Source organism: Salmo trutta, chromosome 24, assembly GCF_901001165.1.
Source record: "Salmo trutta chromosome 24, fSalTru1.1, whole genome shotgun sequence".
NCBI lineage: Eukaryota > Metazoa > Chordata > Actinopteri > Salmoniformes > Salmonidae > Salmo > Salmo trutta.
The window spans coordinates 24,371,047-24,385,688 of NC_042980.1; the positions used below are offsets into that span (position 1 = coordinate 24,371,047).

Here is a 14,642-nt window from a genome sequence, read left to right on the forward strand (position 1 = left end):
TGCATCCTGTTTCCATTTATCATCCTTGAGATGTTTCTACAACTTGATTGAGTCCACCTGTGGTAAATTCAGATGATTGGACATGATTTGGAAAGACATACCTGTCATTTAAAAAATAAATGTAACCTTTATTTAACTAGGCAAGTCTAGATAAGGTCCCACAGTTGACCGTGCATGTCTGCAGCATTCAAAGTCCCAAAGAACACAGTCAACTAGGAGTCGTATACCAGAACATGAGGCTAACATACCTGCCCCTAACTTACCTGCCCTGATGCACACCCAGATACCCCTTCCTCATCGTCTGCAACATGAATGAGAAGTCGAATACTTGCTGGAAGGAAAAAGGTTGGAAGAGGTCGCTCAAAAACATACAGAGATCTTAGTATGACAAATGTCAAACTTGATAATGCTTTATGGAAAGCTGAGAAATACAAAAAAAGGTATGATCGACTGATGAACAAAATGAAGAGGCAAGATTCCCCAAAGACAAAACGGCAAATGAAGGGAACTCCGAAGAACTTGAGAAGGATTTTATTGTTTCAAAATGCCATCATTGTAGAGTTAAAACAAAAGTATCAAAAAAATGTGCAGTGCCAAGGACAAACAAATGGCTTCAAAAATGCTCAGAGGCAACATCCTGAGAAAGTATGGCCTGCTCAAAGCCGCAAACAGAATTTGGATTTTCAGCAAAAGCAATGAGGGCAAATGAAAACAGGACAACAAGTTTTCAATACTCCAGGACAAATCAGTGTAACAGAATTAGCACAGTCACAGAAGAGAAAATCACTAGATTCTATGAACGTGATGACAATAGCAGAGCAACTACATGGAAAAAGGACACTAACGAGGAACAAGAAGAAAAAGCAGAAGCGCTTCTTGAATGGCACAATTCAGAACCTTTTATCAGAAGATTAAGAGGGAATATTCAGAAATTCAAATTTCCTACTGTGAATTCTGCAAAAGACGTCCTTTTTGGATTGTCAACAGTCCAGGATAGAGACAAAAGGTCTCTGCAAAACCCACGCCAGCCTCCAGTTCATGGCGGACAAACTACAGCATCACAAAGTGATCAGCTGCAGCAACATTGAGAGAATTTGAGTCTTTTTGCTGTGAGAACCTGAAGAAAGAGCGCATGTATAGAGAGTGCTCCCTTCGCCAAGCAAAATAGCTTAAAACATCTGACTTTGATGCTGGTGAGCAGACATGGTGGTTTGAGTGGAAAAACAAAGCTGAAGAGAGAGAGAATAAAAACAGAGGGACACATTACATTTGACAGTAAAAGAAAAGGTATGTGGCACACTGCAGATTCTATTAGAGGACTTCTCCAAAGGATTGAAAGAGAAGTTTGGGAAACACGTGTACAACATTCGACACCAATTCTCCAAACTGAGAGAATTACGAGCATCTGGGGAAAGAGATCATTGTGCATATTGACTTTGCAGAGAACTACCTGTGTAAATACACCAGTGAAATCCAGGCAGTTCACTTTGGTGATTCTCACAAGCAGGTGACCCTCCATACCCGTGTTGGATATATCACAAATTATACAGTTTCACTTTGCTCACCAAGCTCTTCTATGCGGCACGATCCCTCTGCTATCTGGGCCCATCTCTCAAAACACTGGCCTACTTCCTTGAGCTCTGCCCATCGGCCACTGCTGTACACTTTGTGAGTGATGGGCCTACAACCCAGTATAGGTCTGAAATGTTTAACAATGGTTGTTGTTCAAAATGTTTGCAATAAAATATTGTTTTGACACTTTTTTTGAACATTGATGTCATTTCCACCACACCTTGTCATTTCCATCACAACCCATATTTTGAGGTAAATGAGTATATTATGTATAATGTACATATATGGATAATCATATGGTTATCATAATCTCACAAAGGTTGGGTGGAAATATCTTATTTTTCATGATAAATAAATGTTTTCAGCTGTCACCGAGGCAAGTTTATACATTCAGGCGTCGTGTTGAATTATTAATATTAGGAAAACCTTAAATGACGTTAAATAATATTCAATACAAGTTCATGTACAAATGTATAAGAAATCCGTTATAAATCAATTGTATAATATTTCATTTTCAACTAAAATGGATGTTTAATGATGTGATGGAAATGACATTTGTTGCATAATCACCCAGCTAGCATTAAACATATCTTATAAAAAACAATCAATCTTCACATAATCGCCAGTTAACTACACATGGTTCATGATATTACGTGGTTAACTAGCTTGTCCTGCGTTGCATATAATCAACGTAGTGCCTGTTAATTTATCATTGAATCACAGCCTAATTCAACTTCGCCAAACGGGTGATGATTTAACAAAAGCGCATTCGCGAAAAAAGCAAATTTGTTGCACAAATGTACCTAACCATAAACATCAAAGCCTTTCTTAAAATCAATACACAGAAGTATATATTTTTTTAACCTGCATATTTAGTTAAAATAAATGCATGTTAACAGGCAATATTAACTAGGGAAATTGTGTCATTTCTCTTGCAACATTGTATCTTGCGTTCAGTGCAAGCAGAGTCAGGGTATATGCAACAGTTTGGGCCACCTGGCACGTTGCGAACTGTGTTTCTTCCTAACAAAGACCGTAATTAATTTGCCTGAATTTTACATAATTATGACATAACATTGAAGATTGTGCAATGTAACAGCAATATTTAGACTTAGGGTTGCCACCCGTTTGACAAGATACGGAATGGTTCCGTATTTCACTGAAAGAATAAACGTTGTTTTCGAAATTATAGTTTACGGTTTTGACCACATTAATGACCAAAAGGATCTTATTTCTGTTTATTTTATTATAATTAAGTCTATGATTTGATAGAGCAGTCTGACTGAACGGTGGTAGGCGGCAGCAGGCTCGTAAGCATTCATTCAAACAGCACTTTCGTGCGTTTGCCAGCCGCTCTACGCTGTGCTTCAAGTATTGAGCTGTTTATGACTTCAAAACTCCCAAGATTAGGCTGGTGTAACCGATGTGAAATGGCTAGCTAGTTAGCGGGGTGAGCGCTAATAGTGTTTCAGTTGGTGACATCACTCGCTCTGAGACCTTGAAGTAGTTGTTCCCCTTGCTCTGCATGGGTAACAATGCTTCGAGGGTGGCTGTTGTCGATGTGTTCCTGGTTCGAGCCCAGGTAGGAGCGAGGAGAGGGACGGAAGCTATACTGTTACAATGGCAATACTAAAGTGCCTATAAGAACATCCAATAGTCAAAGGTATATGAAATACAAATGGTATAGAGAGAAATAGTCATATAATGCCTATAATAACTACAACCTAAAACTTCTTACCTGGGAATATTGAAGACTCATGTTAAAAGGAACCACCAGCTTTCATATGTTCTCATGTTCTGAGCAAGGCACTTAAACGTTAGCTATTTTACATGGCACTTTTACTTTCTTCTCCAACACTTTGTTTTTGCATTATTTAAACCAAATTGAACATGTTTCATTATTTATTTGAGACTAAGTAGATTTTATTTACAGTTGAAGTCGGAAGTTTACATACACCTTAGCCAAATACATTTAAACTCAGTTTCACAATTCCTGACATTTAATCCTAGTAAAAATTCCCTGTTTTAGGTCAGTTATTTTAAGAATGTGAAATGTCAGAATAATAGTAGAGAGAATGATTTATTTCACCTTCAATTTCTATCATCATAATCCCAGTGGGTCAGAAGTTTACATACACTCAATTAGTATTTTGTAGCATTGCCTTTCAATTGTTTAACTTGGGTCAAACGCTTCGGGTAGCCTTCCACAAACTTCACACAATAAGTTGTCCATCCATCCTGACAGAGCTGGTGTAACTGAGTCAGGTTTGTAGGCCTCCTTGCTCGTACATGCTTTTTAAGTTCTGCCCACAACTTTTCGATAGGATTGAGGTCAGGGCTTTGTGATGGCCACGCCAATACCTTGACTTTGTTGTCCTTTGGCCATTTTGCCACAACTTTGGAAGTATGCTTGGGGTCATTGTCTATTTGGAAGACCCATTTGCGACCAAGCTTTAACTTCCTGACTGATGTCTTGAGATGTTGCTTCAATATATCCACACAATTTTACTCCCCTCATGATGCCATCTACTTTGTGAAGTGCACCAGTCCCTCCTGCAGCAAAACACCCCCACAACATGATGCTGCCACCCCTGTGCTTCACGGTTGTAATGGTGTTCTTCGGCTTGCAAGCCTCCCCCTTTTTCCTCCAAACGATGGTCATTATGGCCAAACAGTTCTATTTTTGTTTCATCAGACCAGAGGACATTTCTCCAAAAAGTACGATATTTGTCCCCATGTGCAGTTGCAAACTGTAGTCTGGCTTTTTTATGGTGGTTTTGGAGCGACCTTTCAGGTTATGTCGATATAGGACTTGTTTTACTGTGGCTATAGATACTTTTGTACCTGTTTCCTCCATCTTCACAAGGTCCTTTTGCTGTTGTTCTGGGATTGATTTTCACTTTTCGCACAAAAGTACACTCATCTCTGAGACAGAATGCATCTCCTTCCTGAGCGGTATAATGGCTGTGTGGTCCCATGGTGTTTATACTTGCATACTGTTGTTTGTACAGATGAACGTGGTACCTTCAGGCATTTGGAAATTGCTCCCAATGATGAACCAGACTTGTGGAAATCTACAATTTATTTTCTGAGGTATTGGATGATTTATTTTGATTTTCCCATGATGTCAAGCAAAGAGGCACTGAGTTTGAAACTAGGCCTTGAAATACATCCACAGGTACACCTCCAATTGACTCAAATGATGTCAATTAGCCCATCTCAAGCTTCTAAAGCCATAACATAATTTTCTGTAATTTTCCAAGCTCTTTAAAGGCACAGTGAACTTAGTGTATGTAAACCTCTGACCCACTGGAATTGTGATACAGTGAATTAATTATAAGTGAAAGAATCTCTGTAAACAATTGTTGGAAAAATTACTTGTGACACGCACAAAGTATATGTCCTAACAGACAAGAAATTTGTGGAGTGGTTGAAAAGCGAGTTTTAATGACTCCAACCTAAGTGTATGTAAACTTCCCACTTCAACTGTATGTATTATATTAAGTTAAAATAAAAGGGTTCATTTAGTGTTGTTGTAATTGTCATTATTATAAATATATATAAAAATCGTCTAATTTAATCACTATCGGCTTTTTTTGGTCCTCCAATAATCGGTATCGGTGTTGAAAAATCATAATCGGTCAACCTCTTAACATCTGCTCTCACTACAGCTCCTTAATTTTAGATTTATGATCATCTAACATTTGAGGAATTTACCCTGGACACCATTACATTATGTTAGTCTATATATGTGTGTGGTAGAGAGTGGGGAATGGTCCCCTCAGCCCATAGGTCCCATAAGTCCTTCCATCCACCCAGAAAGCAGTTCCTCTTTTCTGTATGACTGTGGCTTCTGTGGTTTCATCATATATGCCACAGCCTTCGTGAGCTAAGTCACCAGATCAACTTTATTAGTAGGACAGATCAAACAAACAAAGACAGATGAACAGTTCCGATGCAAAGTTTGGATGACCATTTGTGCCATCTTTCTGTTACCAAACTTCTACATCTGTACTGTTCAAGTAAATGTGTTTTTGTAAAATTGTCTGTTTTCTGTAGTTGTATCGTTTGCTTAACTTTGCAATCATTGTTTTTTGTTTGACATACAAACAAAAAACACGGTGTTTCCTTGGAATTTCCCATATGCTAATAGTGGATGTTGTGGTCCTGCCTCGGTGATTGGGGAGTTCCTGTCTTAATAGCTATTAATTTACCCATTGGGATAAAAATTATTGATTTGGAAACACAGCTAGGTGAAATGATTTTGATAAGAAAATGTGTATTTGTGTTTGCATAGTTTATGCTGTTGTTTTCAACCCTCATCTGTATCCAGAACAATTTGTTTGCCCTCTAGGCTGGCCAAGTTGCCACGTTGTTTAGGAGCAAAGTCCCTCAGCCATGGTGATGAATGGTGTTTGCTCTGATCTGCCTGTGGTGAGTACTACTGAGGTGTGTGTACTGTGTGTTAGCTCTGGCCCAAGACAGGTGGTTGTGAGGGTGATGGAGAGGTGCAGCACTACCGGCTGAATAAAGAGATGCAGTGCTTGCCATTTGAGTTCTAGCTCTGACAGCAGCCAGGCAATCACTGACAGATCCATGTTGTGTCAAGTTCTGTATGATTGTCAACTTCAACTGTGATTTATTAAAGCCCTTGTTTCCTGATCATTCCCTGTTCTGTCATGGAATGTTCAAGTTCTATCTGGGAATGCTCATGTTCTATCTCTCCTGATGCCTGCTGTTCCTGGTTGGCATCTCCAGTTTGGAATTTTGGATAGGCCATCAGGAAATATGCTTTTGAAGGATGAGACCAGCACAGGAGGCTAGGCTACAGATGTTGGAATATCCTCTCTACTCCTCTCATGGCACCGGAGAGAATGGCTGCTGTTTTATGGGCTCTTAACTAGGGATGCACGATATATCGGTGAACATGTTGGAATCGGCCGATATTAGCTAAAAATGCCAACATCGGTATTGGCCCGATGTCTAGTTTAACACTGATGTGCAAAACCGATGTCAAAGCTACCTATATAACGTAGGTACATGACGTAATGACGCCACGCAAAATTTTGCGCTACACGTGCAACACAGCATTCCTAACCTAGCCCACAATGTTTGCTGTGTGGATCGAGCAGTCATTTGAAAGAGTAAGAACATTTCAAATATTTAACTGTACTAGAATGCTTTAAAAGGCCGCTAAAATTTTAAATATCATTATCTTTGTTTTGGCAAGGAAAATATCGGTATCGGCCACAAATGTCATATCGGTGCATCACTGCTTTTTAGTTTTTTCTGCATTGTTTGTAACTTGTTTTGTACATAATGTTGCTGCTACCATCTCTTATGAGTGAAAAGAGCTTCTGGACATCAGAACAGCAATTTCTCACCATGAATTGGACAAATAATTTTTCTTTAATGAGAGGGATTTACTCCAGACACCCGAACAGGCCCTCATCCCCGTCATTCGAAGGAGAACGAGACTAAGGTTTTGCGGAAGGAGATTGGGGTGCCTTGTGAGAATCAGGCGATGAGTGGCTGATCTGCCTTTGCCATCGGTACTATTAGCCAACGCACAATCGCTGAATAATAAAACTGACAAATTAAAAGCACGTATATCCTACCAATGGGACATTAAAAACATATGTTTCACAGAGTCGTGGCTGAACGACGACATGAAAAACATACAGCTGGCGGGTTATACACTGTACCGGCAGGATAGAATAGCAGCCTCTGGTAAGACAAGGGGTGGCGGTCTATGTATATTTGTAAACAACAGCCGATGTACAATATCTAAGGAAGTCTCGAGGTTCTGCTCGCCTGAGGTAGAGTATCTCATGATAGTGTGTAAACAGCCTATCTACCAAGAGTTTATCTATATTCTTTGTAGCTGTCTATTTACCACCACTAACCGATGCTGGCACTAAGACCACACTCAATGAGCTGTATACGGCCATAAGCAAACAGGAAAATGCTCATCCAGGCTACCTCTGGCGAGCACATGGAGGGCTGTGCGGCCCCCCAAAGAAATGCCACCCCACACCATGACTGACCCACCACCAAACCGGTCATGCTGGAGGATGTTGCAGGCAGCAGAACGTTCTCCACGGCGTCTCCAGACTCTGTCACGTCTGTCACATGTGCTCAGTGTGAACCTGCTTTCATCTGAAGAGCACAGGGCGCCAGTGGCGAATTGGCCAATCTTGGTGTTCTCTGGCAAATGCCAAACGTCCTGCACGGTGTTGGGCTGTAAGCACAACCCCCACCTGTGGACGTCGGGCCCTCATACCACCCTCATGGAGTCTGTTTCTGACCGTTTGAGCAGACACATGCACATTTTTAGCCTGCTGGAGGTCATTTTGCAGGGCTCTGGCAGTGCTCCTCCTTGCACAAAGGCGGAGGTAGTGGTCCTGCTGCTGGGTTGTTGCCCTCCTACGGCCTCCTCCACGTCTCCTGATGTACTGGCCTGTCTCCTGGTAGCGCCTCCATGCTCTGGACACTACGCTGACAGACACAGCAAACCTTCTTGCCACAGCTCGCATTGATGTGCCATCCTGGATGAGCTGCACTACCTGAGCCACTTGTGTGGGTTGTAGACTCCGTCTCATGCTACCACTAGAGTGAAAGCACCGCCAGCATTCAAAAGTGACCAAAACATCAGCCAGGAAGCATAGGAACTGAGAAGTGGTCTCCACCTGCAGAACCACTCCTTTATTGGGGGTGTCTTGCTAATTGCCTATAATTTCCACCTGTTGTCTATTCCATTTGCACAACAGCATGTGAAATTTATTGTCAATCAGTGTTGCTTCCTAAGTGGACAGTTTGATTTCACAGAAGTGTGATTGACTTGGAGTTACATTGTGTTGTTTAAGTGTTCCCTTATTTTTTTAGCAGTATATTTGATAGAGAGGTGTTTAAAAAAGTATGGGGTGATTCCAGTGTGAACATACAAATATTTGTTTTATTTTTTATAAAATCCTAAATTGACCCGAGGACATGGAAGTGGCCGTAGTTGCAGAATCACCCATCTAGCAATTTACCTTGGCTCATTGCAACCACAAGGTATTTTTGATGCTGCACTCGCGTAACAGGGGTTCAAGCTGCCACGCAGTTTCCTCATGGATTGCAATGTAATCGGCCATAATCGACATCCAAAAAAGCTGATTACCGATTGTTATGAAAACTTGAAATCGGTCGACCTCTAGTTGTTATGACAGTGTGCATTTGGATGTCAAATTACTTTTGGTCTTTTGGCAGTGAATAGCTGAGTCGGCGATAGTAAATATCCTTCATCTTATGTCTATAATATATACAGGACCTTTATAACACAGTCACCTGGGATCAACTACTTCATCGGAACTAGGAACTTTCATAGCAGAACTTCAAACATACAGTAGCTACTGATATTCAAGGGTAGAAACTAGAATCATTGTGTGGACTTTCCCTTACTGTTGTTAGGCAACTTGTGACAGAAGACCCTATGCCATAAACAGAAAAAGTTGAGTCCTGAAACAAAGCAGCGCACAATTCTCCTTTGTATGAAGGAAGCACAGCGACAACATATTGGGTTCGTCAGGTCCCAGACAAAAAAACTCAGACAGCATGAGACCCAGACCCTGGCTGCAACTGAAGCTTCATTAAAAATGCAGACCTAACCCAATTCTGGTTTATGTTTTTGGGCCCTTGCCTTCTGCAAAGCATTAGTTTTTCATGCTCCAAAATTCCAAGTTCCTATAGAGTGCAAGCCTGGCCCTGGATCCAAAGGGAATTCCAGCAGGAGGAAAAGCAGAGAGACTTCCCAGAGATTCTCCTGTCTTGTTTCTCAGAGAACAACAGGGGCTTTTTAGGCTTTAAAGTAGATGGTGTGTAGGCTAGTAAGACATTTCAATCTTCATTACAAATCTGTGTGAGTGCATTTCATTCCGGGAAATTTCAAAGGGGATGCAATGTAAATACATTATTCTGGCGTGAAATCACATTCTTATGCATAGTGGACTGAAGTGTGGAGCAGTGCAAGGGCAGTAACATTGATAGCCTAGTCTAGTGAGTGCATGAAATCTCCGAAAAGACATCTGCTTTGTTTTTAAGAGTTACACTTTTTTTTCTTCCACCGTTGTCCTACAACTTTCAATGTATGTACCGCTATCTTAGTGTTGTGTTCTGTTTGAGCGTACTGACCACATATGTTCGAAATCACTAGAGTACATTCTTAATTAACAATACAAAATCGCCCCAGATTTGGACAAGGTGAGACGAGTAACAAAAGTAGACCCACCCGCTCCCGGTAGTAGCCTCCCACTTCTCTTTTCCCCTCACACGAAAAAGAACAAGAGCTCAGGAATGGTCGAAACGATTCTGAGTTTAAAGTACAAAACCATCACACATACAAGCTACACGTATCCTATTCAAAGACAAACAAATGCAAGGATGCTTGAAACATTTAAGGGGATAGTTTAACGCCAAATAAAGATTTCACGTGGCATTAAAATTTCACAAGTAATACAAATCAGCTAAAAAAAAATAACAGAATATGCTAGTGCTATGTGAAGATCTTGAACATTAATGCCACCAGTCTCATGAGCTTTTGTGTAGGCTAAAGAACGAACGGGTTGCATGGCCATGTATATGAATGGGCAAATAGCCTACTGATTAGACACATTTTGGAAAGGAGAATTCTAGCTATAAAAAAATGTCAGATTATGCAACCAACGCTGAATTGTCAATTAAAGTAACACCAACAAGTGATAGGCTTGCAAAAAGTTGCAAACAGTGGCTAGGCTAGAACTTCTTGTGTTAGTCTACTCAAGACAGAGTTGAAAATGTTGAGAATAAAACTATTCTACTTGCCTCCAAATTGGAAATGTTGTCCCCTAAAATACACTCTGGAGGACAATGTAGAATCCCGGAGATATCTCTTCAGATGAAAAACGTTTCCTCTATCCCTGAATTCTGCACGCGTCTCTCATCCGGCTATGAGGACTTCCACTGGAGCACTAACGGATAGGGACTACGGGCATAGGGAGTGGCTAGCTGCACACGTGCTGCTACGCGCCATTCAATCACCTTAGGTGAGATTTTAAGAGTGAAAGAAAACTGCCTAAACTCTTCAAAACGGAGTCTGAGTCTCAGCATCATCATAACTATCATAACTCATTGCCAGGATGAGATGAAGGCATTTGACAGTGCAATACCGCCCTCTTGTGACTAAACAAACAAACAAAAACTGTGGGGAGCCGAAATTGGGTATCGCGCCATCAGTTCCTCTTATGTTAGTCATTGCAAACCTTAGAGTGCCATTTATAATTTATCAGAGTCCAGATCAACTAGCCCATTACAGCTAACGTTTTTTTATTTAGATTGTTTAGCCCATAGATATTGTTGAATTTCTTTTGTCAGATCTATACACATTAGACATGGCAAAATTTATAGAATTGCAAGAAAATGTGCTTTAAAACGGCAAAATGTTCTTTGCACCCCATTACAAAATCTGTAGGAATGCAGGAAATAAGCTTTAAACCTGCAAAAATCTCTCCACCAACAGGAGGGGTGAGAACAGTTTGTGTCATAAGTAGTGCTTGTGCCAATAGAAATAGACGTGGGAGGAGCAGGATGTTCCCCAATGCTGAAAGAGGGGCACCTAGTTTAAAAGTTTGGGAAACCCTGCTCTAATCTCACATTGGTGGAATTGCAATAAGCAAACTCAAATTATGGAATGATGCACCTATTCTATTCCATTCTATACTATGCTCCAAAATATTGATACGGACAGTTAGCCTACTCTAGTTCAAATAAAATCAAAGTTTATTTGTCACGTGCGCCGAATAACAGAGTTGACGTGCAGCTATTTGGTCTCTCATCCAGGGTTTTAACCAAAACCAGCCCTGATTAGCTTTTATATGTGTCACTGACGATTAGCAATGTGCTATGTTGAGAATGATTATTAAGAAACCTCTTCATAACTAAATATATTCACTGTTGCTATTGAAGTCATTCCAAAGAGTAGGTTTAACAGAGCAAATCAAATCAAAGTTTATTTGTCACATGCGCCGAATACAACAGACCTTACGGTGAAATGCTTACTTACAAGCCCTAACCAACAGTGCAATTTATAAGCGAGACTTAACAGTAGCGAGGCTATATACAGGTGGTACCGGTACAGAGCCAATGTGTGGGGGCACCGGTTAGTCGGGCTAATTGAGGTAATATGTACATGTAGGTATAGTTAAAGTGACTATGCATAGATGATAAATGTCAGGACACAATGCAAATAGTCCAGGTAGCCATTTGATTACCTGTTCAGGAGTCTTATGGCTTGGCAGTAAAATCTGTTGAGAAGCCTTTTGGTCATAGACTTGGTGCTCCGGTACCGCTTACCATGTGGTAGCAGAGAGAACAGTCTATGACTGGGGAGGCTGGGGTCTTTGACAACTTTTAGGGCCTTCCTCTGACACCGCCTGGTGTAGAGGTCCTGGGTGGCATCCAGCTTGGACCCAGTGATGTACTGGGCCGTATGCACTACCCTCTGTAGTGCCTTGCGGTCGGAGGCTGAGCAGTTGCCGTACCAGGCAGTGATGCAACCAGTCAGGATGCTCTCGATGTTGCAGCTGTAGAACCTTTTGAGGATCTGAGGACCCATGCCAAACCTTTTCAGTCTTCTGAGGGGGAATAGGTTTTGTTGTGTCCTCTTCACGACTGTCTTGGTGTGTTTTGGACCATTCTAGTTGTTGGTGATGTGAACACCAAGGAACTTGAAGCTCTCAACCTGCTCCACTACAGCCCTGTCGATGAGAATGGAGGTGTGCTCGGTCCTCCTTTTCCTGTAGTCCACAATCATCTTTTTTGTCTTGATTACGTTGAGGGATAGGTTGTAATTCTGGCACCACACGGTCAGGTCTTTGACCTCCTCCCTATAGGCTGTCTCGTCATTGTCGGTGATCAGGCCTACCACTGTAGTGTCGTATGCAAACATAATGATGGTGTTGGAGTCGTGCCTGGCTATGCAGTCGTGGGGGAACAGGGAGTACAGGAGGGGACTGAGCACGCACCCCTGAGGGGCTCCGGTGTTGAGGATCAGCATGGCAGATGAGTTGCTACCTACCCTCACCACCTAGGGGCGTCCCGTCAGGAAGTCCAGGATCCAGTTGCAGAGGGAGGTGTTTAGTCCCAGGATCCTAAGCTTAGTGATGAGTTTTGAGGGCACTATGGTGTTGAACGCAGAGCTGTAATCAATGAATAGCATTCTCACGTAGGTGTTCCTATTGTCCAGGTGGGAAAGGGCAGTGTGGAGTGCAATAGAGATTGCATCATCTGTGGATCTGTTTGAGCGGTTTGCAAATTGGAGTGCATCTTGGGTTACTGGGATAATGGTGTTAATGTGAGCCATTACCAGCCTTTCAGAGCACTTCATGGCTATGGACGTGAGTGCTACTGTAGTCATTTTGGCAGGTTACCTTAAGTGCTCTTGGGCACAGGCACTATGGTGGTCTGCTTGAAGCGTGTTGGTATTACAGACTCAATCAGGGACATGTTGAAAATGTCTGCACATGCCCGGAGCACACGTCCTGGTAATCCGTCTGGCCCAGCGGCCTTGTGAATGTTGACCTGTTTAAAGGTCTTACTCACTTACTCACTCACTGAGTTACTTTTGTAATAGTTTGCAGACCCTGCCACATCCGACGAGCGTCGGAGCCGAGGTAGTACAATTCAATCTTAGTCCTGTATTGGCGCTTTGCCTGTTTGATGGTTCGTCAGAGGGCATAGCAGGATTTCTTATAAGCTGTCCCACACCTTGAAAGTGGCAGTGGTACCCTTTAGATCAGTGCGAATGTTGCCTGTAATCCATGGCTTCTGGTTGGGGTATGTACGTACAGTCACTGTGGGGACAATGTCCTCGATGCACTTATTGATAAAGCCAGTGACTGATGTGGTGTACTCCTCAATGCCATCAGAAGATGGCATAGTTTCAAGTAACATGATGTGTAGGATATATTATATTCTATCAAAATATCAAGTGTGACAGTTACTCTAGCTGAAAGTAACATTTATAGGATCTAATGCTTTTATATTCTACTATATTTCTATTATATTCTATTCATTATATACCATATTATACCAAAATATCAATTGACTGATATGGAATGTTTCTGGAATGGGACTTTCTAAATTGTATTCCAATCTTACTGTCTGTGCACATAATGTAAACTTATAGAAAGAAAATTAGGAAGAATATAATTGAGCAGCCTAAAAATCTACCCCCTTCACACACGCAGGTTATACCAAAGATTTGTATAACTAACCCAAGATAGACCACTGCCTGTCGTTTCCAACGGCAGCAAATGGGCAGGACAAGCAAGGAGGCGGTCAGAGCCAAGCAAGACCTAGCGAGATCCTATTGTCGTGTTCTAGCATATTTTTGCATATTTCCATTAGGGAATGCCTACTCTGTGAAACGCGCGTGTGCAATAACTCAATCGGGCCTTGCACTCCTTTTAAACAACGCAATTTTTAAAAACTTTGGCAAAGGTTAAAAAGTCTACAAAACGTTGACCACTCTGTTCGTAAAAGACTGCAGTTTTTGGAACATAAAACTGTATTGAGATCAAATTTTTCGTTGATGAAATAATGTGCAGAATGTCGGGCAAAATCCATCTCGCTCCGTCTTCTCCCACTGCCGGTCACTGGGCTTCCTCTCGTCACCATATTTGGTGGTAAGTGGAAACGCCTACCGGATGCTTCAGATGTATACGTCAGGTGAAACATCAGGATCATTCTTCTATCTGTAGTGATACTTGTGGATGCGTTCGTAAATTCCCTCTGGCTATCTACTCAGATTTCAGACCACTCTCGTCCGTGTGCCAGAGCGCAAAACAACTGACGAATTTACTAACACTCAACACCCGTTGAATATGGCCCGTGTCAGTAAAGCGTAAGTCCATTGTTGACAGCAGCACAGTTATAGTCACCAACGCTCTGGATAACATGAAAACAGCTCTGCTTGGGCGAGTAAACTAGTCAGTGAGGTGTTCTATCATTTGTGTCTGGAAGTAGCTAGCAAGCTTCGGCGCTTGACTGTCGTT

General features: G+C 41.7%; 1 protein-coding gene across 6 annotated transcripts in view; it reads right to left on the bottom strand.

The window, feature by feature from the left end:
- LOC115160970 (unconventional myosin-Ib) overlaps positions 1-10,636 on the bottom strand; it is a 144,105-nt gene extending 133,469 nt beyond the window's left edge. For 2 of the 6 annotated variants that reach the window (XM_029711590.1, XM_029711587.1), the window contains exon 1: positions 10,414-10,635. The gene's annotated coding sequence lies outside the window, so the exon portion shown is untranslated. Of the gene's footprint in view, positions 1-10,413 lie in introns of all 6 variants that reach the window. The other 4 variants (XM_029711591.1, XM_029711589.1, XM_029711588.1 and 1 more) reach the window with 3 other exon arrangements.
- Between the last annotated feature and the right edge of the window lie 4,006 nt (positions 10,637-14,642).